The 25,930-nt window shown below is 38.8% G+C and overlaps 1 protein-coding gene and 1 long non-coding RNA gene across 5 annotated transcripts in view; one reads left to right on the plus strand and one right to left on the minus strand.

The window, feature by feature from the left end:
- SYNPO2 (synaptopodin 2) overlaps window positions 1-25,930 on the plus strand; it is a 172,141-nt gene that overhangs the window by 55,155 nt on the left and 91,056 nt on the right. The gene's annotated exons all lie outside the window — the stretch shown is intronic.
- LOC129143846 (uncharacterized) overlaps window positions 4,490-25,930 on the minus strand; it is a 36,368-nt gene continuing 14,927 nt past the window's right edge. Inside the window, exons 2-4 of the long non-coding RNA XR_008547785.1 lie at window positions 18,060-18,209; window positions 11,872-11,903; window positions 4,490-4,603 (exon numbers count right to left, since the gene is read on the minus strand). This is a non-coding gene — a long non-coding RNA (uncharacterized LOC129143846). The remainder of the gene's footprint in view (window positions 4,604-11,871; window positions 11,904-18,059; window positions 18,210-25,930) is intronic.

A 25,930-nucleotide genomic window follows, 5' to 3' on the forward strand; every position in this document is an offset into this window, starting at 1 on the left:
TAAGCTGTGATACTACTCTTCAAAATCTGGGAATTCCTAGATTAGGCAAGAATTTTATCCTTAAGTTCTTTTCTTTGATGTCAGCTTTACTTTGGCCACATAGGCTTAATCTAGGATGGCTTTTTAGTGTCAAATCAAGTGCACATTAAGTGTACTTGAGATAGATTAGTGTTATAAAAGGATAATTAATAAAATAATGCTACCAGTCTACTCGCAGTAGACTACCAATTCATTGCAGTTTGCCTGGGACTGTCCTGGTGCTAAAATTGAAACTCATACTTCTTGGGAAACTCTTTAGTCCTGGGGAAATCAAGTTACCCCAACCCCAGTTTCTTAGCTAACTCCTTAATTATTTTTGGAATATCTACAGTAAAAATAAAGCAATGGCTCCACCAAAATAAATAAAAGAAATGGACATATCCATATTGGGAGTAGCAGAACAACTTGAGTCAAATAGCAACAAATATCAGCCAAAACTAAGCTAAGCCACTCACTGACTGTTAACGCTGATTCAAACTAGAGTTAGATGCTCTATGTTACGGCAATGGTTCAGGCCGTGTTTTACCAACTAGTAATAATAACAAAAAAAACACCCAATAATAATATAACTTTTAAAACTTTAATTCATCATGCTTAGAATGTTTGTTTCAGTTCTCTTAGGAGAAATATTTTGATAATTAATGTCTTTGCACAAGGAAATAATTGCCTTATGTAGTTTTTCAATGGCTTTGTATGATGTATCTAACAATTTTATAGAATGCCTGAAAAATACCCAGTGGTGGAGTTTAGCTGAAAGTTAACATTTAAAATATACCATCAATCAGGAGCTAGTGTTATACAGATAAGAGAGAGAATGGTGTGGTGGTTAAGCACTGCAGTCAGGATCTTTGTTGACATCCTACCTTACCACTGACTTGTGCATGACCTTGGACTAGTTGGCCTCTCTGAACCTCAGCTCCTTAATAAAACTTGAAACATGCGTAATTATGGTATTTATCTTCTGGCATTTCTGTTTATTAAATGGTAATGAAGTACAGTACTTAATGCTGTGCCAAGCATAAACACTCAATAAATGTGAGCCATTATTATTCGCACCTACCAAAAGTTCCTAGAATAGTATTTTCTGACAATATTTCAGAGTCATGTTGTCTTTTTAACTTATTTCCTATCCACTGGTACTTTTTGCAGAGGATCATGTTTTAAAAAATGTACAAAGAACACAAAGAATTTTGATACAAGATGTGTAATTATATCAGCTTAATTGCCAAAGATCAATACAGTATTACTTTAAGAAAATATTGGCAGGAAAGAAATTATCCATGACATAACCCTTTGCAAATGCCCCCAAATGGGAATGAGTTAAAGAAAAAAACACACTAACTATATCTTAGGCAGGTGACACCGAAACATATCTTACCTGGGACAAGAAAGTGAGATGTATTTGTTGTATCTATTAAGATAAAAATGCTAGAAACCAAGACATGACATCCCAGGATAATTGGTTTGCAGATTTCAAAAAGCAAGATGATTTGTCCAGAATTGCCCTATATATTTATTTTCCAAAGTTTCATAACACAACATACCTACCTCAAAACTAGGGTACTATATACATGTAGTCAAAATAGCCAACAATTTGTTCCTCAAAAGTTTTTCTTATAGCTGTCTTGATGGCAGCTACTTGACTAAATAACACTTTTTTTATTTTTTATTTTTTTTTGAGATGGAGTCTTGCTCTGTTGCCAGTCTGGAGTGCAGTGGCGTGACCTTGGCTCACTGCAACCTCTGCCTCCCGGATTCAAGCAATTCTCCTGCCTCAGCCTCCCGAGTAGCTAGGACTGCAGGCGCGCACCACCACGCCTGGCTAATTTTTGTATTGTTTGTAGAGTAGGGGTTTCACCATGTTGGCCAGGATGGTCTCGATCTCTTGACCTCATGATCTGCCCGCCTCGGCCTCCCGAAGTGCTGGGATTATAGGCGTGAGCCACCACGCCCGGCCAATAACACTTTCTTTAACACTATTAGGAAAATACCTGGAAAAAGCAAGATGACATAAGTGTAGGGCATTGTGGATCAAGGAATGTCAGCACCACATCATCATCTAACCAGAGGCAGATTGAAAGAAAAAAAAAGGGAGGACGACTTATATCTAAGAAGTTCCCCACATGAAATACTGTAAGTGGGTCCAGATGCCATAACCTTAAAAATGTGTATCCTACTGTAATGTATATGGTTTTATTTTCTGTATGAGACATGACTTTAAAGGTTTAGGAAGAAAAGTAAGGAAGGCATCCATTAAAAAGCAACACTCTTGACAAAATGAGGGCTCAAGATGGGCTGTTTTGTGACCTCCCATGCTATTTTGAAAACAGCTGGCTGGTGATTAGGAAAGGTCAGTGATAGTCTTACTCTTTCTGTAACCCAGTTTTAGAAATCTGCCACCCAAAAAGAATGGAACAACTCTTGAAGGATTCCACAGTCTGGCGATCAGACCATGGTCAGCCTCTGCTTTCCTATGAAAGCCCTACACATCATTCGCTCGTTCTCTGCTGTATTCTAAATATAACATGAAAGCAGTAACTGATGATCCCTTTTATGTTCTTTATTTTTTAGAAATGGTACATTTCTGTCTTGATTAATATTGTTAGAGATTGTAAAGTCCTAGAAAGTTACAATAAAGTACTTCAGTCTCCTTATAATTTCGCTCTAACATTTCAAATCCAAGATAAAATAATTCAGCATGCCCTCTTTCCTAAACACCTTATACAAAGTGCTTGAGAGAATGCTATGCGTGTTTTAAGAGTGAAATTAATAAAGGTTTTTTCCCTGTAGAAATTAGTGTCATTAAAAGAAATATATTTAGGCTTGGACTTTTGGGTCAAGCCCTTTGAATCGACAAGTTGTTTCACTGAACTTATTAGTTGTGTTGCTTTCAGGAAGTCACAGTTGCTTTCCCGTGACTTTGTGAAGTCACAGCTAAAATTCTTGAACCAAATCCTCTTCCTAATCTGCTCTATCAAAATGAATATTTCATTGGTGTTTTATGTTTTACAAGGGATTACATTGTTGTTTGGCTTTAAGTCAGTTGAATTCATCTTAAAGCATATGGAATTCTGTGAAGTTCAGAATTTCTCATGATACACTTCTCTGTCATCTCTGTACTATCTCTTTTACAGCCTGATAGGGAAATGGTTTACATCAGGCACAATGCATATTCGAACAATAGGTTGTGAGCAGAGTAATACTACCTTTTATGGGCAATGAGACACGTAATGTGGCACAGCCTTTCCCTTAAGCTATATAGCAAATGGGACACAGCACTTTGTTTCTATGCCTGGATTCCCATACAATATTATTTTCTAAGTATGCTCATGTCAACAGCCTGAGCCTTATTTAAAGCAGTATTTCCTCTTGAAGTGCAGAGGAGGAGAATGACCTTCAGTTCCAGTCCTCTTAAGTTTGATTAAAGCCACCTGCAATAAGTTTATTGCCTTGAACTCTGCTGTTTAACCTCTGTCATCTTCAGCCCTCTTCCTCTCCCTGTCGGGGCAGAATTGGTATAATATTAATAAAACCTAGCCCAGGAGAAGTAATCATCACACTTCTGCTTTAGAATTGATTCTCTTGTTAAAAGGCTGTTTCGAACCATATGTAAAATTAAATCAACAATGAGAACAACTTAAGAAAATGTGGCAGTTTAATTCTGGCATATGCTTTCATAGCACTGTGTGTGTGTGTTTGTGTCTATATAATATGTGTATGTACATATAAGTAATATATGCCTACATATTAACTTTTAGGACAATGTAGCTCAAAATTGACATGACTTAAATAATAATGAGTAGACTGGATACCATTAGTATTGTCCAAATGACTCTCATTGCTTAATGCCACCTTAGTTTTGGGTATTTGATTAATGTTTGATATTTCCAGGAAAGCAGAAATCATATTAAATGTCCATAATGGTCCAAAAGGAAACTTTTTTGGTTAGTTAATTTGGTTAGTTAGTAAGTAAAAGAATAAAAAAACCACTTTTTTCACCTCTCTAGAATTTTTGTAACTAGAGGTTCAAAATGTTTGGTGTTGCACTCTGTCTGATTTCATATTTCCAATAGTGGTTTTCAAAAGATGAAAAATTTTAATTAGTTGATTGCACTAATAAGATCCGATTTGTTAACATTTTGGTTCATAGGAACAGAATGAAGAACCAATTAACCAAGTACAGGGTAAAACTCAGCAGTAGGACTAAAATGTCCATTTTCTTAAGGAAGAAAAGAAGCAGACACTCAACAACCATTTTCTGAGTCTACATGGGGAATCCATATAAATATACAAGTTTTTATTGTAGTGTGAAAGAATCAATGCCTATCAATTTATGTTAATTAATGAAGGTAAATTCCAAACCCAGCATTTCATTTTATTTGGTGTCTTTCTTTTATGTTGCTATAAAGGAATACCTGAGGCTGGATAATTTATAAAGAAAAGAGTTTTTATTTGGCTCACAGTTCTGCAGGCTGTACAGGAAGTGTGGCACCAGCATCTGCTTCTGGTGAGGACCTCAGGAAGCTTTCAAACACGGTGGAAGGGGAAGGGGAGCAGGCATCAACTGCGAAAGAAAAAGAGAGAGGAAAGAGGTGTCACACTCTTTTAAACAACCAGCTCTTATGTGAACTAATAGAGCAAGAACTGACTCATGACTGTGGGGAAGGCACCAAGACATTCATGAGTGATTCGTTCCCATGATCCAGACACCTCCCACTAGGCCCCACCTCCAGTTGGGGATTAAATTTCAATATGAGATTTGGAGGGGACGAATACCCCAATTATATACTTAGTTAACTTGCATGGGCTTAAAGCATTAACTGCAGTTAGAGTTGCTCCTCTGTGCTCAGTGGTGAAGGATCTTCCTTAATCTACCCACTGGAGGGTTTTAGAATAAGAAAGCCTGGGTTTCCTTGCAGACAAATAAAAATCTCTGAGTAGGGCCTTGGAATTTAAAAGCTTTCCAGGTAGTTCTAATGTGTAGCCAAGAACCATTGGCAAGCCTAAGGATGCTTTGTCAATGGGAGTGATATGTCCCCCCAGGAGCATGAAAGTTGATGTGGTGGTGGTGAAAAAATTGTAGGAATGACAATGGTTCGTGGACCTCTAGAGAGCCACAATAGATAAACAGTTATACGGCAGATCCGAAGCATTTGCATTTCATGGTGGGGTGGTGGCAGGAGATTATTAGAAAAACAAAAGTCTAAAAAGACTCCCTAGGAAGTAATAATGAAAAAAAGTTGAAAAACACTACCCTAACCCTATGAAATTGCTGCTATGGCTTTTGGTAGTCCAACTTCCTTCCAAAATGCAAATCTAGTTGAATGCTCTTGCAGGTATTGGTAGAGAAAAATAGCATCTTTAAATTATGTTACAGCCAAGTGTGGTGGTTCACTCCTATAATCCCAGCACTTTGGGAAGCCCAGATGGGCAGATCACTTGAGGTCAGGAGTTCGAGACCAGCCTGGCCAACATGGTGAAACCTGTCTCTACTAAAAAAAAAAAAAAATACAAAAATTAGCTGGGCCTAATGACACATGCCTATAATCCCAGCTACTCGGGAGGCTGAGGCAGGAGAGTCGCTTGAACCCAGGAAGTGGAGGTTGCAGTGAGCCCAGATCAAGCCACTGCACTCCAGCCTGGGCAACAGAGCAAGACTCTGTCTCAAAAAATAAAATAAAATAAAATGAAATATTCTATTACATGTCAATCACTGAACTAGGGGCTTCTACACATGCTATCAAGTCAATCATCATTACCTTGCACTTTTTCTTCAGAATACAAATCACAGATATAATTAGTTTTACTTGATTTTTGTTTCAACTCTATTTTCAAAATAATTTATAATGAAAGTTACTGTCTTTATGAAGCTTACAAAAAATTCCATTTGAAGCTATGAGGCCACTAGGTAGCTTTAGCTTTAAATTGCTTTCACGTTAAATAATTGTCAGATGCATTTAACCAAGTTTGAAAAAGATGACATTCTGTTAAAAGAAATCACAATAGAAAACAACTGCCACATTCCATTCTCAATAATACTATTTTTCTAAAGAATTTTAGAAAATCATCATTTCATTAATTTGTAATAAGTTTTAGTGTATAACACCCACAAAAGGCAAGCATATTTAAATACCAATGGTTGCATATAATCTTTTGCAAGGATATAGGTTTGTTTTAAAATGTATCTGGGATTTTATTTTGTTCAGTTATAGCGAGGCCAACAGATCAGGAGATAATTACCATTGAAAAGATAGTTTGCTACTCACAGTTCCCAAGGGTAGGGCCACACAGGACAGCCCAGGGAAACACCAGGGTCAGTCAGAAGCAGAAGCAGAGAGTGGAAGGCATGGGCAAGAGCCTGTATTGTGGTTTCTACAGGAAGGAATGCGCCAAGCAAGGCGAGTAGCTGAGTAGGCTTAGGATTTGATAATTTAAATAATTTTGGCAGGTTCTGGGTTATAAGAATGGTCCCCAACTGTCTGGTACCTGGTGCTAGGGTGACTAGGACAGAGGAATATTGCTTCTTGGAGTGTCAGAGCCAGGTAGAGGAGGCAGTGGGAATGTGGACTCAGGGTTGGTTGGTTTACTTATGAAAATGTGCTCACAGGCAAGTGGACTATCTCTAGGAATTACCTAAGCCTTGGAAGGCCAGTCTCTCCTTGGTTAGTGAGGTCCCACATGCCAGAGCGTAAGAATACAGAAAATAATATTGTTAAAACAGGGTTTTATAGTTAATACAAGGTTGAGTCTCAGAAATTCAGATCCATGAACTCGATTGGTTGTGAAAAAGGAGAAAGCTATCCAAATGTCATGAAAAAATATAACTGGGTGCAATGAAATCTGGTCCATTTCTACACAACCAGTGTAAAGATATTGAAGTCTTCATGCCATTGTATACATAAGTCGAGAGAAATTACCTATCCTAAATGGTGAAACTTGTTGGGAGGAGGCAGGTGGAGGCAGGATTTTATTGACATTGTGGTCTTGCTATTTATATCTCCTGTCTTATTTCTCTGTGTGCTTGGTCTATACAGACAGTGTGTAACTGATGGGAGTTTAGATACTTTCTATTACCACAGATCTTAGTTTGTCTGTGCTGCTAAAAATACCACGGTTCTGGAGGCTATGAAGTCCAAGATCAAGGTGCCAGCAGGTATCTGTCTGGGGAGGGCCCATTCTCTGCTTCCAAGATGCTGCCTTGTTGCTGCATCCTCTGGAGGGGGAGAACGCTGTGTCCTCATATGGGATGGAAAGGGAGAACTGGTCCCCTCTAGCCCTTATATAAGGTCACTTATCCCATTCATGAGAGCTCTGTCCTCATGACTTAGTCACTGCCTAAAGGCCCCACCTCTTAATACAATCACACCGGCAATTAAGTTTTGACACATGAATTTTGGAGGACATTCAGACTATAGCACCAGACAATGCCAGTACATGAAGAAACAGCAAGTTTGTTGGGACCCAAGGGCAAAAATCTGTAGTTTCAAAAAGTATGAAGAGTTTTGTTATTGTTGTAGTTGTTATTTTTACTGCTCAACAAAATGAATACAACATTGTATCAAAAAAATCTAAATTTTATAGTAATATAGGCCATGGCTGAAAATCTAACCCAGTTATTTAGTACTAGCATGTTACCTTTCCAAACGTGAATTTTTCATAATAAAATTCATGTTGTAATATCACTCTGGAGGCTAGAAATAATTTGAAAAACATAGGAAATAGATGAAGATTAAAATATAAACTTTTTTAAGAAGCTAAAGCTGAATTTGAGAATGTGGCTAAGATGTGCAACCACAATGAACTTCTTAATATTTCATCCCAGAATTAAACTTCTCCCCCCAGTCTCAGGCAAAGGAGAGAGCCCACTCTTCTAAATATAGCTGAGAATACATCCCAAGTAAGGAGTCTTAAAAGGGACTGACCTGAGCTAGGCTTTCTCAGTCCCTTCTGTTAGTCTCAGCAATCGGGCAAGACAATTATCCTCTGTCTTGAAGAGTGAGTGAAGGGTGATGAGAGAAGTGCATGAGTCCCCAACCTCCCAGCTCTGGAATAATTACAAGCAGGGACTGGAAATCCCCTTACACTACTTTGAAGATTATTGTGAAGATCAGTTACAGACGATGTATGCAATCTGTCTATCCACAGCAATAGGCATTTTCAATGGAAAGAGATAGTTTAATTCATCAAGACTTCATTTACCACATAGAGGATTGTTCCTTCTTCTGATAATGAAATTTAGTAAAATCACTTCTTTTTTATTTTTTTTCCATATCTAATAGTAAACTTTTTTTTAAATTTTATTTTATTATTATTATACTTTAAGTTTTAGGGTACATGTGCACAATGTGCAGGTTTGTTACATATGTATACATGTGTCATGCGTAAACTTTTTAATTCACAAGAAAAGCAGATGTTCTGTATGAATTCAAGTTACTTGTAATTATGTACTTTGAATTAACTCTAACTAATTTTATATACGATTCTCAAATTTCATTCTAGTAAGACAGGTAAAATTGGTAAAAATATCAGAAATAATGTAATACCAAACTGCAAACATGAATATTATATTTTACTATTTCAATTGTTATTGTTGGTATTTTAGTTAATCACATTGGATAGTAGGTACTTCATTCATCGTTCTAGATAGAACAATTTAGCACATTTGTTCAAAAATGAGGATTTGCTCTCTCAGCAATGATACTAATATATATTGTTTATTAAGAGCTTTATGCATCAGACAGTGTGCCGGTGCTTTACAAAACTTTATTTCTAATAGTATAACAACCTCGGAAGGAATTATTATGATACCAGTTTTCTAAAGGAGAAAACTGAAGGTCAGAGAGATAATTTTTAAAAAATTATACAGAATCAGAGTAGTGGAGTCAGGATTCTAACCCTGAATCCTGCAAATTCTTTCCTTTAAATATGTCTTTCTGGCTTTCTGTAGGAGAATTTTATGTGAAAAGAAAGAAAACAAGGTTATAGTTCCCTCAATGTAACTAACAGAAGTGACCTTGGAACTTCACTTGATTGAAGTATATAAGGGACAGGAAGACAGCCCTTTTTTAAAGGCTCAGTATGAGTTTAAACACGTTGGTCATCTTCACGTTGTTTGGTTGATTTATCCAAACTATGTTGAGAGCTTAGAGAATAATAACACAAGTTTTCCTGCATTGATTCTAATTTGACGCTTTTAATGAGCACACCATTGTTTTCATGGTTTTTTAATACCCTGAACGTCTCCCTTCGTAGGATTCATCACAATTGTAAATTCTTTGTTGAAGTTTGTGTCAGATTCTAACCCCTGAGCAGGGCAGTGATGACTTAGTCATATCACTCTATCCCCCATTGCCCAGCGCAGGGGATAGGACAGGAGCTCATTACACATCCATTGGCTATTTGAATGAGTTAATGACTAATGGTATAGGGTTCTCAGAAATGAGTGGCAGAGGTATTATCAACTTCAGCCAAGAAAAGGAGAGACTCTGTAGGACTCAATCTTCCTTGAACTGTAGCCTTTTTTTTTTTTGATAATTAAAAGTTACTCAGAATTGCACACACCATGAGGCTTTCAACACTTTGTACCATATGGAAATATCTGTTATATTTTCATAATTTTCATGTATAACTGCAAAATCACAATGCTTATTTTAGATTCCTAGGAATTAATGTAGATTGCCAAAGATCACCAGTGTGAAGCTTATAAGCCAGCATAAAATAAGGTATTGATGAGCTCCAGGGAGAATAAAGGATATTTATCTCTCTTGATTCTCTCCAGTGAACTCCTCTCTAACAAACTGGACCCTCTGGGCTTGGAGAGGAATGGATCAGAATGCAAAAAAGGTGGAGGAAAATCTATGTCATGTACTTCCTCTTCCTCTACCCCAGAAGGCCATGATTCCTGCAGGTCCTTGTCTATCTCTGCCCTCCTGATATTTAGCATATGTCTGTCTATGTGGGACTGCTCTCTCCTCAAGTTTTGCACCTAATTTCTCTTAACATTGGCAATTGCCAATGTTCTTCACATACAGGTTTCATGATACAGTACAGTTATTATATTACAAAGCTGTACTTTCATTTCAGTTTTTAAAAAGATTTAAATATATGGGTTTTCATGTAATCATATTTTGTAGTCTGTATCTTTAAAACAAAAATTCACTTAAAACACTGACAATTTGCCTCCAAATGTGCCTTCAATATCTTCATTTTTTAAGAGTGCTTTTTCTTTTTTTTCTCGCTCTTTCTTTTTTTTCCCATAACTCCAGAAAGATTATTCATGGGAAAAGTCCTAGAGCCTGCTTCCAAACTGCACACAAATGGTAATACAAAGTGCCCTTTCATATGGGCTCAGCATTGCCATCTAGGGACTATGTAGGTATCAAATGTGAAACAATGTTCAACCAAAAATGGGCATTTCAGTTTTAGGCAAAGTCTTGACTGAAAATAAGTCTGCTGCCCATGCTGAAGCCACACTAGGCATAATTCAGGCATAAAACTGAGCCACAGGGGGAAAATACTTATTTGTATTCTTGAAATAGATGAAATTTTTACATTCTCCAAATCGACTGGTTAGTTGATCAAGTATCCTTCTGTAGATATAGATTTATCTGAAAAACCATTGTCTAATATGGTTTTATCTTTCTCTCTCTCTTTCTGTCTATATAGCTATGTACAAGGGAGTCTGTGAGGGAGAATAATAGCTGGCTTTTACAAAGTACTTTATGTGCCAACACTGTTCTAAGCACTTTACACAGATTAACTCATTTAATCCACACAATAAGTATATGAGGGAGGTATAATATGATCCCCATTTTTACAAATTAGGAAATTTAGGCATAGTAAAATACATTGCCCAAGCCCATACAGGTAATAAACAATGACTTGCACCAGACAGTCTGACTCCAGATTCTGTGCAATTTTTTTTTTTTTTTTTTTTTTTTTTTTTACACAGAGTCTCACTCTATCACCTAGGCTACAGTGCAGTGGTGTGATCTTGGCTCACTGCAATCTCTGCCTCCCGGGTTCAAGTGATTCTCCTGCCTCAACCACCTGAGTAGCTGGGATTACAAGCACTCACCACTACACCTGGGTAACGTTTGCATTTTTAGTAGAGATGGGGTTTTGCCATGTTGGCCAGGCTGGTCTCAAACTCCTGGCCTCAAGTAATCCACCCTCCTGGGCCTCCCAAAGTGCTGGGATCACAGGTGTGAGCCAGATTCAGATTCCATGCTTTTTAACAACATGCCAAACTGCTTCTAGCCTCAGAGAAAGTGAAACATATTGGGAAATCTAAATAGAAATGATAATTCAGCAATATGAACTGTCCCACAATATTATGTACTTAGATGGCACATGGCCTCTAAGATAGCAATAGCTGCAGATATAGAGTATGCATTTCCCCTACCTGTTTTACTGTGGATTGGGGTAATCAGGGGAAGATTCTTAGGAAGAAAACTATTGAATTGGGCCTTCTAAAGTGGCAGAATTGGATGAGAGAAGTAGCGGATAGAAAGCATTCTCAGCAGGAAGAAAGGTTTGAGCCGAAATATACAAAGCATTATTATAGGAGATAGTGGGAAGGCCAGTGTGCCCAGAGCAACAGTCTCAAGTAGAGAAAGCAGATATATTTAGAAAAGTTGCTTAAATCCAGATGTTACAATGATGTGACTCTCATGCGAAGAATGTGGACTTCATTTCATAGACAAAGCAGAGTTGTCTGAAGAGGTCAAGAACAAGAGTGGGAAAGTGAAAAAAAAAATGTTTGAGGGAATATTAGTCTGGCAACCGAGTGCAAGAGAAATAAAGGATAACCAAAAGGAAGCAGAGCCTTACCTGGAAGTTGGTGCATTTTTCAAGATGAGGGCCTAGAATTTAATAGATATGTGTTAAATAAATAAAAGGAAGGCATCAATCCTAGAAATATTATTAAGGGAAAATTAGTAGGAATTGTCTGAGTGGTTATGAAAACCTAAGGGAAAACATCAAAGATTATTTCAAAAATGTTAAGCCTGGGTAACAGTTAGATGGAATCCAAAGAAAAAGTAGATACAAACTGGAAATGAGAGGAGAGATTGGGGTTTTGAAGACACTGATTTGGAAGTCATCATCATAAATAAGAACTGATTTTAAAGAGAAACTGGGGGGCTAACATAACCTTAGGTAATGTCCATGTGTGAAGAGTAGAAAGAAAAGTCTACAAAAGTAACCAGAAAGTCACTAAAACTAGAGGCTGTGGGGAACCAGGATAGCATAAGCTTCATGGGTATTAATGAAGGAAATGGTTTCAAGGTAAAAGTATTGTGGTCAACCGTTCCAAAAGCTGCAGGAAGAAAAAGGAGAATGAGAACATAGAAAAAGACAATTGAATCTGCAAACTCACATTACATAGCATATACATAAGTAGACTTAACTTTTTTAACTGTAATTATTTTTATTTTGTGAAAATCGAAATTATTTCCTATTGGGTAAATCAATTATTCCTTATTCTTAGCCAGGCAATTAATCAGCAATGCTTATCGAGCAGTCACTATATTCAGAACGCAAGAGGAAGAAAGCTTGGTGGGAGTGGGGGAGGTAAGTGTAACTCACAGTAAAATCAAATGGTCTCTGAACTGTAGAGCTTGGGTGGCTTTCACTCTGATATCCTTTTCCTTAGGCACATAGAGAATAGAGGCAAAAAGGTGACATGGTGGCTGGACACGGTGGCTCATGCCTGTAATCCCAGCACTTTGGGAGGGCGAGGTGGGCAGATCACTTGAGGTCAGGAGTTTGAGACCAGCCTGGGCAACATGGTGAAACTCCGTCTCTACTAAAAATATAAAAATTAGCCTGGCGTGGTGGTGGGTGCCTATAATCCCAGCTACTTGGGAGGCTGAGGCAGGAGAATCACTTGAACCTGGGAGGTAGAGGTTGCAGTGAGCTGAGATTGCACCAGTACACTCCAGCCTGGGTGACACAGTGAGACTCCATCTCAAAAAAAATAAAATAAATAAATAAAATAAAATAAAGTGACATGGTGATAAGAAGCTATGGACTTGCATTATAAACCCCAAGGGTGCACTGGCAAATCTCATCCATTTAATGGATCTTGGAAACTTGGGTCTTTATTTGGAAAAGCCATTCCCCACAAACACAGGAGGTTCCTCCCAAGGGACGTTCTCTGTGATCTTCCATGGCAGGGACCTACTGAATGCTTCTAATTTGAAAGATCTATTGAGGATTAGTTAAGAGAAGAGGTAGACTGGGTTCTGTCAACACACCCACCCATGCAATTGGGGACTATGTTGCACATCTCACTGGTCTTTGGCCAGTATGACCTACTGTGTAAGAGTATGTGCTTTGGAATCAGATCTGGATATAGCCTCCCTCCCTCTCCATTTACCAGAATTGTGATTTGGAAAATCACGTAACCTCTTCAGACTTTTTGTTTTTTTAATCTGTAAAGGTGGACATAATAACCATAAATAAAAGATTATTGTTAAATACTCTGTTCATGGGATACACTAAATACATGGTAGCTACTCTAATTATTGTTTTAGGAGTTGAAAGAATGTTGATTGTCCTAGCTGATTATGGGGCCTTAAATAGTGTTACAAGGTCTCCATCCTGATGCCTTTCACTATGTAATAAAAAGACTTGCATCTTCAAACTTCTGCAAAGCTCTTCCATCTCCACTAATACATGTTATCCTCACAACAAACCTGTAAATGACTCAGTGTGTCTGTTATTACTCCTATCTCGCAGATGGAGAGAGAGGGCCTTAGAGAGAGGCAAAGACTTGTTTCAGTCACAACATGAAAAGGTCACAGAGCCTGAACTGGAACCCATGGCTGCTCACTCCTGTCAGAGCTTGATGGGAATAGTCAAGAATATGCAGCCACTTTTCTTGCCAAAATCCCCCTCCACTTATGTGGAGAACACAGTGCTGAGATGAGCTAATTCTCTAGACACATAAAAGAGCTGCTTGTTGAACTTTTGACTTTTGGCAAGTTGTGCTCATTTCTTAGCCTCAGCAATGTCTTGACACTTCTTCTGCTTTAACTTTTCATCTTTCAAGGGACTTTACTCTTAGCATTTTTGAAGAGTGGGCATTGTTTTCATCCTTCTCACTTCTCAAAAAATATGTGTCTTATGTTCCCATTAGTCCATCCACGTACTTTCTTAAGTCAGAATATTGGTTTGGATGCCTGCGGTGCATGTATGTTGGGGTTGGGGGCAGGGTGATTTAGCCTGAGGAAAGTGCAGATGAAACTTAACCTCAAATATTTTGAGATATGTAATATTACTTCAAGTCTTCTCATTTCGCATATGAAATATGCATTTCTTCAGCTTTGTACACCAAGTTAATAAATTAAATAGTCCATGATTTAACAAATTTCATACTTGCTTGGGAGGCTTAAGGACCTAGACAAGCAGGTCTTGGTCTTAAGTTACTGTGTTTACCCGTTGGGATCTTGTGGTGGGTAGGTGTGAGGGTGGGCAATGGAGGAGGGGGGTCAAAAGCACAACACTGCAACCCCCGATCCATTTCCAGTGGATGGGATGACGATCCTGAGTAACTCTGCGTTGCAACGTGTCCACAGTTGTGTGAGTAGAAGGAAACCTTGGAAAATTCTTTGCACCTCCTCCGATAGTCTTCAGCCATCTCAGGAAACAGACTGCTTTGGTCGTCACGTTTCTTCTAGGAGCAAGGTGACTTGGTTAGGAGAAATGTTGAAAATTTCCCTCAGATTGCTCCCCATAGAGATTTTGAGCGTTAAGTTCTATGGTGCCCTTCTAGCCACTAAGGAACCACTTCTGATTTTTTGGTGGGGAGGGAGGCAAGACCAATGTTTCTGCATTCTGGGCCCATAAATCCAATTTTACTTTGATTGAAAATGTGTTTCTCTAAGGTATCAATGTTTACATGGTAAGACAGATGACATTTTGACCCTACATGGTATATTTCTATTCAAAGGATTTTAGGATCTGTTTATTCATCAATTAGTAAAGGCAACATGTATTGACTACAAAGTTGTTGGTAACACTCCATCTATTATTTTTACAGAAAGACAATGAACTTATTTTCCCCAAGAGTGAAGTATATTAATTGCATCAAGATATATTCCCGATTACCATATCAGGACATCAAAGGAAAGCAGGTTCCTTGAATCATTACTCCCCACCTCTTTCACTTCACTGACCAATCACGGAGGTTTGGATCCTAAATTTAACTTTGAACGTTTGCTGCCAGTTCCAAAGAGTTTGCTAAATAGGTTTCAAATGTTCGCCCTTTGTAGGCTTGAGAATGAAGAATTAAAAGAAGAGTGATGGTTACCATTATAGTAAAAACTTGGCACAAAATAAAAAAGGGCTTTTCTTCTCTCTCACTTTTTCCAGGTGCTCACCTAAAGCAATAAATATGTGGGTGATTACCCGTGGGTTTTTCCAATCCTAAGGCAGTTAAATGGCATGAACAATGTGCTTTTTAAAAAGATCACTGTAAACATTTATTTCAATTCAAGGAGTATTTGTGTACTTTCTCTGGGGCAAATCCAAGAAACCTAGGAGATTCAGAAGAAACATGAACTAGAGGCTCGCTCTCCCTGGTCATCTGTGACCAATGCACTGCCTGGCCATACTTTCCTCATTCATTCCTCCTCTATCACCTTTTTCCTTTTTTTCACTTAGCCCAGCACAAAGCTATCTATCAGCTTCTATCAACTTTCACTTAGCCCAGCACAAAGCTATCTATCAACTTCTATCTGTTGGCATCTCCGAGGCTCTATCCTTTGTCTTTTCTGGCTATACTGTCTCCCTCGGTGTAGTACATTGACTGGTGACCCACAAAAGGATTTGTTTGTGTCCTAATTCCTGGAACCTGTGAGTGTTATTTTATTTGGGACGGAGGCCTTTGCAGATGTAATTAATTAAGGAACTTGCTCTGGAGAGGGCCTAGATTATCCAGGTGGGTTCTATCCTTGTAAGAGACACATAGGAACGATATGATAGAAGAGGAGGAGGCAATGTGACCACAGAGGTAGAGCTTGGAGTGATGTGGCCACAAGGGCACAAGTCAAGGATTGCTGACAGCCACCAGAAGTGGGAAGAAACAAGAAGTGAATGTTCTCCTAGTCTCCAGAGGGATGCGGCCCTGCTGACACCTTGATTTTGGATTTCTGTACTCCAGAACTGTGAATGAAAAAATGTTCTGTGGTTTTTAGCCACTAGTTTGTAGTCATTTGTTATTTTCCATCCTGGTGGAAAATAAACAGATCTAAAAGATATTCAACTTCATTAGCCATTAAAGAAATGCAAATTAAAATAATGACAATATCACTACATACATATCAGAATTGCTAAAATAAAAATTAATGACAACACCAAATACTAGCAAGAATATGGAGAAACTAGCTCATATTGCTGGTGAGAATGTAAAATGGTAAAATCGTAAATTGAATGTAAAATTGTAAAATTAGTTTCCTGTGGCAGGAAACTAATATATTAGGTAAATGTATCTAATCTCTCATCTTCAAATTCCATCTCTAGGGGACTCATTAATTTAAATCTCCAATCCTGACTTCTCAGAGTACCATACTGAGACATCTAACTGCCTACTGGACATCTCCGCTTGAATATCTAATGGACGTCTCAAACTTAATATGGCTAGGATAATTTTTTAATTTCTAACCCCTATGCTCACAAATCTCCTTGCAAGTCTTCCCTATCAGTAAATGACATTAATATCTCAGGCTTGGGGATTAGACCCAAGTACTCCATGGCTCCAGGAGAGAGTCTAAGCAGCATACTTGATTCTTTCCTTCCTCTTACCACCCTCCGCCTAATTCCTAGATGAATCCTCTTGGCTACCACCTTAGTTCATCATGTCTGATTGGGCTGTTATAGTCGCCTTCTAATTTCCTCCCCGCCAAAATTTCCTCTTACCTTTCTCCGCAGAAGCTAGCATAAGTTTAACTCAGTTCTTATCCCTCCATGCCTAAGATGTTCTACTAGCTTCCTATCGCCCCTAATAATATTCAAATTTCTTACCTTTGCCTGCAACAGTGGTTCTCAACTGGGGGCTATTTTACCGCCCCCCCACCCCACCCCTCCAGGGACACTTGGCAATGTCTTCTGAAGACAATTTTGCTTGTCACTACTAGGGAGGACCTACTGGCCTCTAGTGAGTAGAGTCCAGGAATGCTGCTGAACATCTTATACTGCACAGAATATCCCCCCGCAACAGAGAATGAGATGTCACTAGTGCCGAGGATGAGAAACCCCAGCCTACAGATTCCACAGGAGCCGAGATCTGCCTTGTTCTGCTGCCTCATCTCCGGCTTTTCCTCTCATTCACCTCTGTCCAGACACGCTGGCTTTTATTTCATTCTTCAGACATGCTAAGCTTGCCCACCTCTCAGAGCCTTATGTTCTCACTTTGGGTTGAAACATACTTCTCCTAAATCTTTGCATCTCTGCGTCTTCATTACTCAGGTGTCAGTTCAAATAGTATCCCCTAAGAGAGGCATTCTCCAACGACCTTTACTAGAGCAGCCTCCACCCATTGCTCTATTACATTAGTCTATTTTTAACTTCCTATATAGCTCTAATTTATCTTATATTTTTTGTGTTTATTGTTAGCATTTTCTCTCTAAATTCGTAAAGCTCTCTAAGGTCTTTCACATTCACTGCTGCCTGCCTGCATCTAGACTACTACCTGGCCCAGAGTAAGTGTTCAATAAATATTTGTCAAATCACGGACATACAAATGTAAAACAATAGAAGATAACTAAGTATTCCTAAAATGTTTGGTGCCAAGAGTGATGCAATGTATCACCAGGAAGGCAGGTTTTTTGTTTTTTATTTTTTCTAGCCCTTGTCCATTTTCAGTATATGGCTCTTTAGTGGGTATTACCTCCATTTAAATCTTGTCTCTACTGACAGAATGAGGCTTTGGGATGTTCAGCCCATCTTGTTGGTCAGAAAGATAAAATTTTTATCTTTGAACTTATTGTTCTGAAGACACACATAAGAGCAATCACCCTGTGTTCGCTTTTGCTCCCTTTCATCAGGTAGTAGATGGCTGGTAACTGATGGTTCGTGTGGTTAGACTTTGAAGCATCCGCACAGCAGCAATGGATGAATTCCTGAGAGCAGATGAGCTCACTGAGGGACTGCTTTTTGAAAAGGAGCTGTCAAAGGAAATAGAGAAAAATGATTAGAAAAGTAATAGGAAAACAAGATGAAACTAAGTCTCTGTAGCCCCAGGGTGATAGAAAATAGCCAATTTATAAAGGAAGTCTTGTTAATGCATCTTTGACATACTATGCTTTTTTACTAGAGGCAGATGTGCCTTTCATTAATCAGTGAATAGCTAAAAATGTTCCTGCAAAGCAAAATATAAACTTAGCGATAACGGGTACCTACAGAGAAGGCAAAGTTGGGAGCACTTGGAATAATATAATAATAATTAAAGTATTCAGTTCTTACTTTCTAAAAACATTAACCCTGCTAGGACATTTTCCTAATTATAAAGGGTTTTAGAATAGTCCTAAAATCCCTAATTTTTCTAACATTTTTATTAGGAGAACTTTGACTATTTTTAATAGCTCCAAAGTGTTGGAAATAGAGATCATTTTTGTCCCCTTTCATCATGTGTTGAGTGATTGAGAAATCAGCTAGGGAGATTGGCAAAATCAAGAACTGGGAAAAGCTTCCATCTGCCCCAATCTGATCCAGTCCTGCTTCCATGTTTGGAAATGGTTCCTTGAGCTTATCCACATTTTGTTGGCAGCTCATATTTTTGGAGAATGACAAGTGCTTTTCTCCTTACCACCCATTAGCCATAATCTTGGCCTTGGGGAATGCAAACTGTCTGTAATGTTCAGAATCTGAGGGCAAGTAAGCTGAAGACCAGGTGGAATTGTGGGTGCAGCCATGATATAAGAACTATACTGCAGCCACACACAGAGCTTGCCTGGTGGTGGTATATTTTGTCCCATAATATGAAGACAGAAGGGAAGGAGAGGTCATTTTTCAAAGTAATATAGAGAATAAGAGTTAAACATATCTGAGAGTGAACTCAATTTGTATTGCATTTAATTCTAAGAAAAAGGCACTTCTATAACACCTTTGGTGAGAGTAAATTTTTGTGCCCAAAGTCAGATACTTTCCACAAGGCACCCTAGGCAAGTGTCTATCCTATTAGATCATTACAGTGAGTATACAGACCAGTAGTCTCTGTCCCACTGAAATGTGTTTTCATCTAGGAAAAATAAACTTTTATCATATTTGTAATTTCAAAGGTGGGTTAATTTAATAGCACATTCATACAGGCCACCAGACTAAGAAATAATTTTACCTGACTTACTGATCTGTATTATTAGTAATTAATTGCTACTTCAATTGCTGAATAAATCTGAAATAATAAGGAAAGCTTATGATGTTTAGATTTTTTATGTATTTAGACTGGACTGAAAAACTTATTTTTAAGTCTTGCATCTTTAACTTTTTTTAGAAGTTGGAGTCTTGTGATGTTGCCCAGGCTGGCCTGGAACTCCTTGGCCTTCCAAGTAGCTGAGTCTACAGGTGTATGCCACCGTGTCCAGCTCACATCTTTACATTTTTAAAAAAAAATCAGATTTTATTATACTTGTTTATTTTACCAGTTGATCGAATTCTCAGGGAAATGAGGATAAACTGATTTTTAAAAATTAGTATTAGTACATGCTGTTATGATTTATTTCCATAGTCTATAAAACTTTAATTACAGAGGTACAATCTCAGATCCTCTGACCAAACAATTTGCATTAAGCTTTTTGCATAAAGGCCTAGGAGACTTGTTACTCATATTTAACCATTGCCTCTAGGCAAACTCATAGTAGCGTGGAGGCCACAGCTGTCCTGGATACAGTCTGTCCTCAAAATGCAATCAATCAATCAATCAACCTTCTAATCAAATACTGGCCAGGTGATGCATGGCTCTCACTGAGATGGGATTGCATCCTATTAGGACGTACATGGGTTTTGCATGAGGGGGACCACCCATCAAGATTATCCACCAGGCTTTTCACTCCATTTAACCTAATTCTAGCATATGGAGCAGGTGCCAAGGAAGTTTTGGGGGATAAAGATAAATAATAGATTTTTCAAAATAAGAGATGTGGCTGTGTGTGGTGGCTCATGCCTGCAATCCCAGCACTTTGGGAGGTTGAGGCGGGCAGATTACTTGAGCTTAGGAGTTTGAGACCAGCCTGGGCAACAGGCAAAACCCTGTCTCTACAAAACACACACACACACACACACACACACACACACTAGCCGGGTGTGGTAGTTTGTGCCTGTGGTCCCAGCTACTTGGGAGGCTGAGGTGGGAGGATTGCTTAAGCCTGGGAGGTAGAGGCTGCAGTGAGCTGAGATTGCACCACTGCACTCCAGCCTGGGTGACAGAGTGAGAGCCTGTCTCAAAAGTAAATTAAAAAAAAAAAAATTAAAAACTGAGAGATATGGAAAAAATGTTATCTGAGAAAACCATCAGGTTTTATTTATTAGGGTGACACACTATTTCTCTCTCCCTCTCACTCTGCCTCTCTACTTCCACCTGTATCTCCATCTTTCTCTCTCTTCTTCCCTCCCACTCTTTGATTTGATTTTTTTTCTCATTAATCTTAGGTGGTTTCCAAGGAAGAAAGTTTACGGTAAAGCCATTCATTTATTTGTTCAATAAATAGTAACTACTGTTAGACATTGTGCTGGAGATGTAGATGTTCTTACAAACAAGAAAACCCCTGCTATCAAGAAACTCAGTCCAAAGGACTGAAAAAAAGACAAGAAAATTAACCTTTATGTAGAATACATAGTGTGTCCCAGGTGTTAGCTGGGACCTCCTGGCCTGTTGAGATCTGACTGGAATCAGCACAAAACTTCCATTTCATGTCCTTTCGAAGCCCAAAGGCTGCTCCCAAGATTTCTGTTGCATTCACAGTCAGCTCTGCTCTGACTTCCTGCTTTCTAATGTACTGTGCATCTTGTAGCTGTTCCTTTATCTCTGTCTTGGCATAAACTCAAGCTTGGGAGACAACTCTTTCTCATCTATTCTCCCTCCCCTACACCACACACAAAGCAATCATAAAAACCAAGCTGATAATATATTGCAAAAACTTGAACTGAGAGTTTTTGGGTCATGGGAGAGCACAGCAATAAACTTCAAATGACAGAGGGCACATTCCTGTTATGAGTCCATTTGCCAGCACCCCCTCACCCCAACCAGGGCCTTCTCACTGTCTGCTTTACCCCACACAGCAGCCATATGCCTGCCAATCTTCTCATCCATCTCCCGGTTCTACTCCTCATATCATCCCTCCTGCACTGCATTCTACCCTCCTTCAAGCTCCAGCTCCAGGATGTTCTTGCTGTCTGTTGTACAGAGTAATTCTGTTCTTTTCATGCATCCCCCAAATTCAAATCCAAGCCCACATTTTTCATACCTAAATCCATCTTGGTGCTTGGGCAAGGAGACTTTTATGTTCCAGGATCTACTGTCTAGCCTCCATAGAAGGCAATTATGGTTACACAGTATTGTTTTTTCTCCTTCTTTACTTGCACTATGATTCATTTATTCAGTCATTTGACAATATTTACTGGATGTCTGCTATGTATCAGGCACTATTCTAGGTGCTGGAAATAAAACCGTGTACAAGATGGCACAGGTCCTGTCCTCATGGATTTACATTCTGGGAAGTACATACAAGATGATATCAAAAAGTAGAGGGGGCTGGGTATGGTGGCTCACATCTGTAATCTCAGCACTTTGGGAGGCTGAGATGGGAAGATCACTTGAGCCCAGGAGTTCAAGACCCGACTGGGCAAAATATGAGGCCCTGTCACTACAAGATTTTTTTTAAAAAAAATTAGCTGGATGGAGACTGAGGTGGGAGGATTGCTTGAGCCCAGGAGGCTGAAGTTGCTGTGAGCCATAATTGCACCACTGCACTCCAGCCTGGGTGACACGGTGAGACCCTGTCTAAATAAATAAATAAGCCCATACCTCATTCTGGGATGGGAGACTATTGTGGATTATGGAAAGCTAAGTCTGATAGGACAACCAGGATTAATCTAGGTGGATCGGAGGGACTCACGGGCAAAAGTTGGCAGCAAAATTCTCAACCGTTCATTTGAGTGGATAGAAAGAAACGGGAAATAGAAAAAGTGGTTTATTTGAGAAGGCATTCATCATCGCTCCCTCTGGCTCCTATACCTCAATGCTCAAGCAATACCTTTAAAGCAGAATTGAGGTATGAGCTCTCTAGGGAGAAAGAAAAGGCAGTCTGCCTCCCCATTTTAGCTTCTGGGTAGAGATGATAGATAGAATAGGCTTGTTTGAGTTGGTTTGTCTTTCCCAGAAACCCTGGAGCACAGCTCCCCCACTTACCCTTGTAAACCCCAAGGGAGGACTTCTTCTATATAATCTTGCCTGAAGAAGGAAAGCTAGGGTATGGCAGAAGGTTTGGTCAAGATCCTAAATTGCTGTGGGATTTAGGATTGGACCCCAGGGCTGCTGCTAGTTCATATGAAGCATTTATAAAAATTTAAATTATATAGCTATGTATCATATATATAACATATATATACACACACATACTTCTGGGATGATATAACCCAAAGCTACTGTTTTACAGGGCTTGGCAAGTGAAAGACCCCCCTCCCCCAGTTCCTCCTGTATTGGGTATTACCTGAACAAATGGTGGCCTAGTTTGTCCCAGATTGTATAGATTTTACTAATGTAGGTTGAACAGATTGATGAAGTTTTTAAAATATCTGAATCTACTCATGTACTTGAAGAGCAGGGCAGCAGGTCCTTCCTTACAAAGCTCTGAATGATTAGTTAATAACATGGTAGTTTTTAAGGAACTGTACCTCACAGTAAGTACATCTTTTTCCTCTTTATCCAGTTACTTAAAATGACAGTAATAATAGTTAACCATTATTGAGCACAATGGATATGTTCCAGACAGGCACTAAATAGTTTACAAAGATTAATTCTATGAATTCTTATAACAACCTTATAACACAGGAGTGTACTATTATTCCCGTCTAATATTTCAGAAAACAAAGGTTTCAGTGGTTGAACTCAGCTACTGAGTTAATTTCAAGCCCATTTTAGCTCCCACTCTATACTGCCCATTTTCTTTTTTCTCTCCCACCCTCTTCTTTCTTTCCTCTACCTCTGTCTCCCTATAGGAAATAAAAGTCTGCGGAGGAACCACGTAAATATGATTTTCGTCGAGCCACCTGATAACTCTACAATTGACCTTTTAGCTCTGACATTCCCTGAGACTGAGTTTTCCAACAAACAACTTCTCTTTGTTGTTTGGGTTATGCTTAAGAGCCAGCGTTCTGAAAATCCTGGCTTCAGGTTTCCAAACTAGCAGGTTGTGCTCAGAGCCTAATCCTTGCTGGATGGTAGCACATTTCATCACACAAAAACCACAGCTCCTCTTGGTCCTTGGCCTGATGCTCTGCAGCTTCTTTGGCCAACTCAACTAAAAGTGCAGTGGGGAAGCCCCATTCATGGTAATTTCCAGAGAACCATTTGCCTCACTTGGGGAAACGGGTATAGCACAATCTCTGATAGTTTCTGGACAAAAAGGTTCCATGTTTTCCCCTATGCTTTTGACATATCTTGGATAATTCCCTTTGGTATGAGTCATCTCCTTAAGAAATCATAAGATATACAGCATTTAACTAAAGTTTGTAACACCAGATTCTCTCCAGAAGGTGTTTTCCTTGATTTGGCTTTTTAATTCTTCTTGATTTGAAAAATCTTTATACCAAAAAAAAAAAAAAAAAAAAAAAAGTCAACTTGAAACATGGACCTATCCATGCAACTTTAAACTTTATTAGAGAATGTCATATAATGAAGACATACAGCTATTCTATAAAATGTCTAACTATGGTGAAAAAATATGTGACATTCAATGTATTAACTTTCAAATAACATAGCTTAGTGCTCTTGGTTATTGGTTTCCAAAGACTTGCTGAGCATTTCCTTGTTTGGCCTTGGAAGAATTTGCTCTGGGATTTCAGCCTGGCCCTTGACTTGCTGAAAAACCACAAGACGTAGAACAAAGGGAGCAGGCTGAGAAGCCAGTTAGTGAAAATGAAAGCAAGAGGTCCTGGCCTGAGGCTTAGTGTGTGTTCTTGAAAGAAGGAAGTTGCTGCAGGGTCAGGAGAATGTCACTGGAGGCCCTTGAACTTGCTAATGCCAATCAGACCTCATGGGCTCCAGGCAAATCAACAAAGTCTGGAGACGAAATGTTTGAATGTAACTGTTACAGCAATGTCCTGGCTCCACAGAGATGTCTTTTCTCCCAGAGGTTACTGTTTCACCATTAACCATTTAACCATTTTCTCAGCCACTCCTGAGCTCCAGTCCACTCTCCCAACTCAGTAGGAAAAGTGAGCAACAGATTTTCTAAATTAGAGCCCAGACTTCGAAAGGTCACAGCTAAGAAAGCACCCATAGGCATTTGCCTTGCCATTTAGTAAAATTTCTGACCATGATACAGTAATGGGGCAATCTAAGAAGGAAAGGGGACTGGATTTGTGTGGGTTTGCAGAGGTTAAAAGAGCAGTGTCTTCTGGGAGTCCCGGGTGGAGGAGTGATGGGTCTTTTTTCTTTTTAAAGAACTTTAAGTATATACTGACTTGCAATGGGTAGAGCAATTTTTAAAATTTCAAATGAATGGCATAACTCCCTTGTGGAGGCCTCTCTTTTCAAAGTTAAAAACAAATTTTTGCAGAAGCAAGCTCAGACTGATTTTTGAGCCCTCCTGCATTTTCCAGGTGGAAATTCCTTGGCCTTTGAACCCTGACTAAAACGTCAGAGATTATAAATCTAACTGCTAAGTATTATGAAATATAGCGTGGCAAAACAAAAACGAAAACAAAACAGAACGAGAAACTCCACAGAACGAGAGGAGTGAGGTTGGCCAACACTGTCTTAGCCTCTATATAGTTGAGCAAGTCCAGGAGTCTTTCCAGGTCAGTTAAAAGGAGGGACACGAATCATTAGTTAACCTCAAGGGGCCCTTGCAGCTCCTAAATTGTATACTTACATAAACACAACACTCTGTCTCTGGTGGGTTACCACTGTTTTATGATATCCTACACTGTACAGCTAAGTTTTGGACCAAGTTTACAAGGTAGTGTTACTCCCTAAAACATTTTTCTGATATATTAAATTGAACTCTAAGTCCCAGAAATGCTACATAGAAATTACATTGCACTTTGTAAAAGTTGTATATGGCTCCAAAACTGCATTAGAGACTAAAAATATATTTCCAAACTCTTACATGCATGGTGTTCGTTTAAAATGGAAAATGTATTTGTACAAAAGTACAACGTTTCTCTCCCGATGGTAATACTGGGTTTATATTATCCATTACCAGTGCTTTCACTGCCCTCTGCTGCTCTGAGGAGGTGTGGCGCGCCAGTCTTTTATATCCCATTGGAGAAGGCCAACTTTTCATTTATGGTCATGATTATTAATGTTCACTGGCATATTCCAAGTGTAATACTATCTGGCTTGGAAAATCCCAACAATGAGGTAGCCAATGGCCTGAAACCAAAGAAGCACTGTGTTCCTGTGAACCAGGACTTTCTAAAGTCTTCTGGGGTTTTATTAAGTTCTGGGCGTTCTTTCTATAAGGTCACTAATATATGAAAATAGCTGTTATTTTGGAAGTTGATTACAAGGTTTTTTTTTTTTGGTAAAATATCAGTTATTGTTTAAAACATGAAAAATTAGTAGAAATGCCAACAAAAATGATTTGAGATGAGAACCTGGCCTCTTTAAAAAGTAGATTGAAGTGTAATAGAATTTCATTATGGGAATGTTCTATTGTTTGCATTT

This window comes from Pan troglodytes, chromosome 3, assembly GCF_028858775.2.
Source record: "Pan troglodytes isolate AG18354 chromosome 3, NHGRI_mPanTro3-v2.0_pri, whole genome shotgun sequence".
In the NCBI taxonomy this organism is placed as follows: domain Eukaryota; kingdom Metazoa; phylum Chordata; class Mammalia; order Primates; family Hominidae; genus Pan; species Pan troglodytes.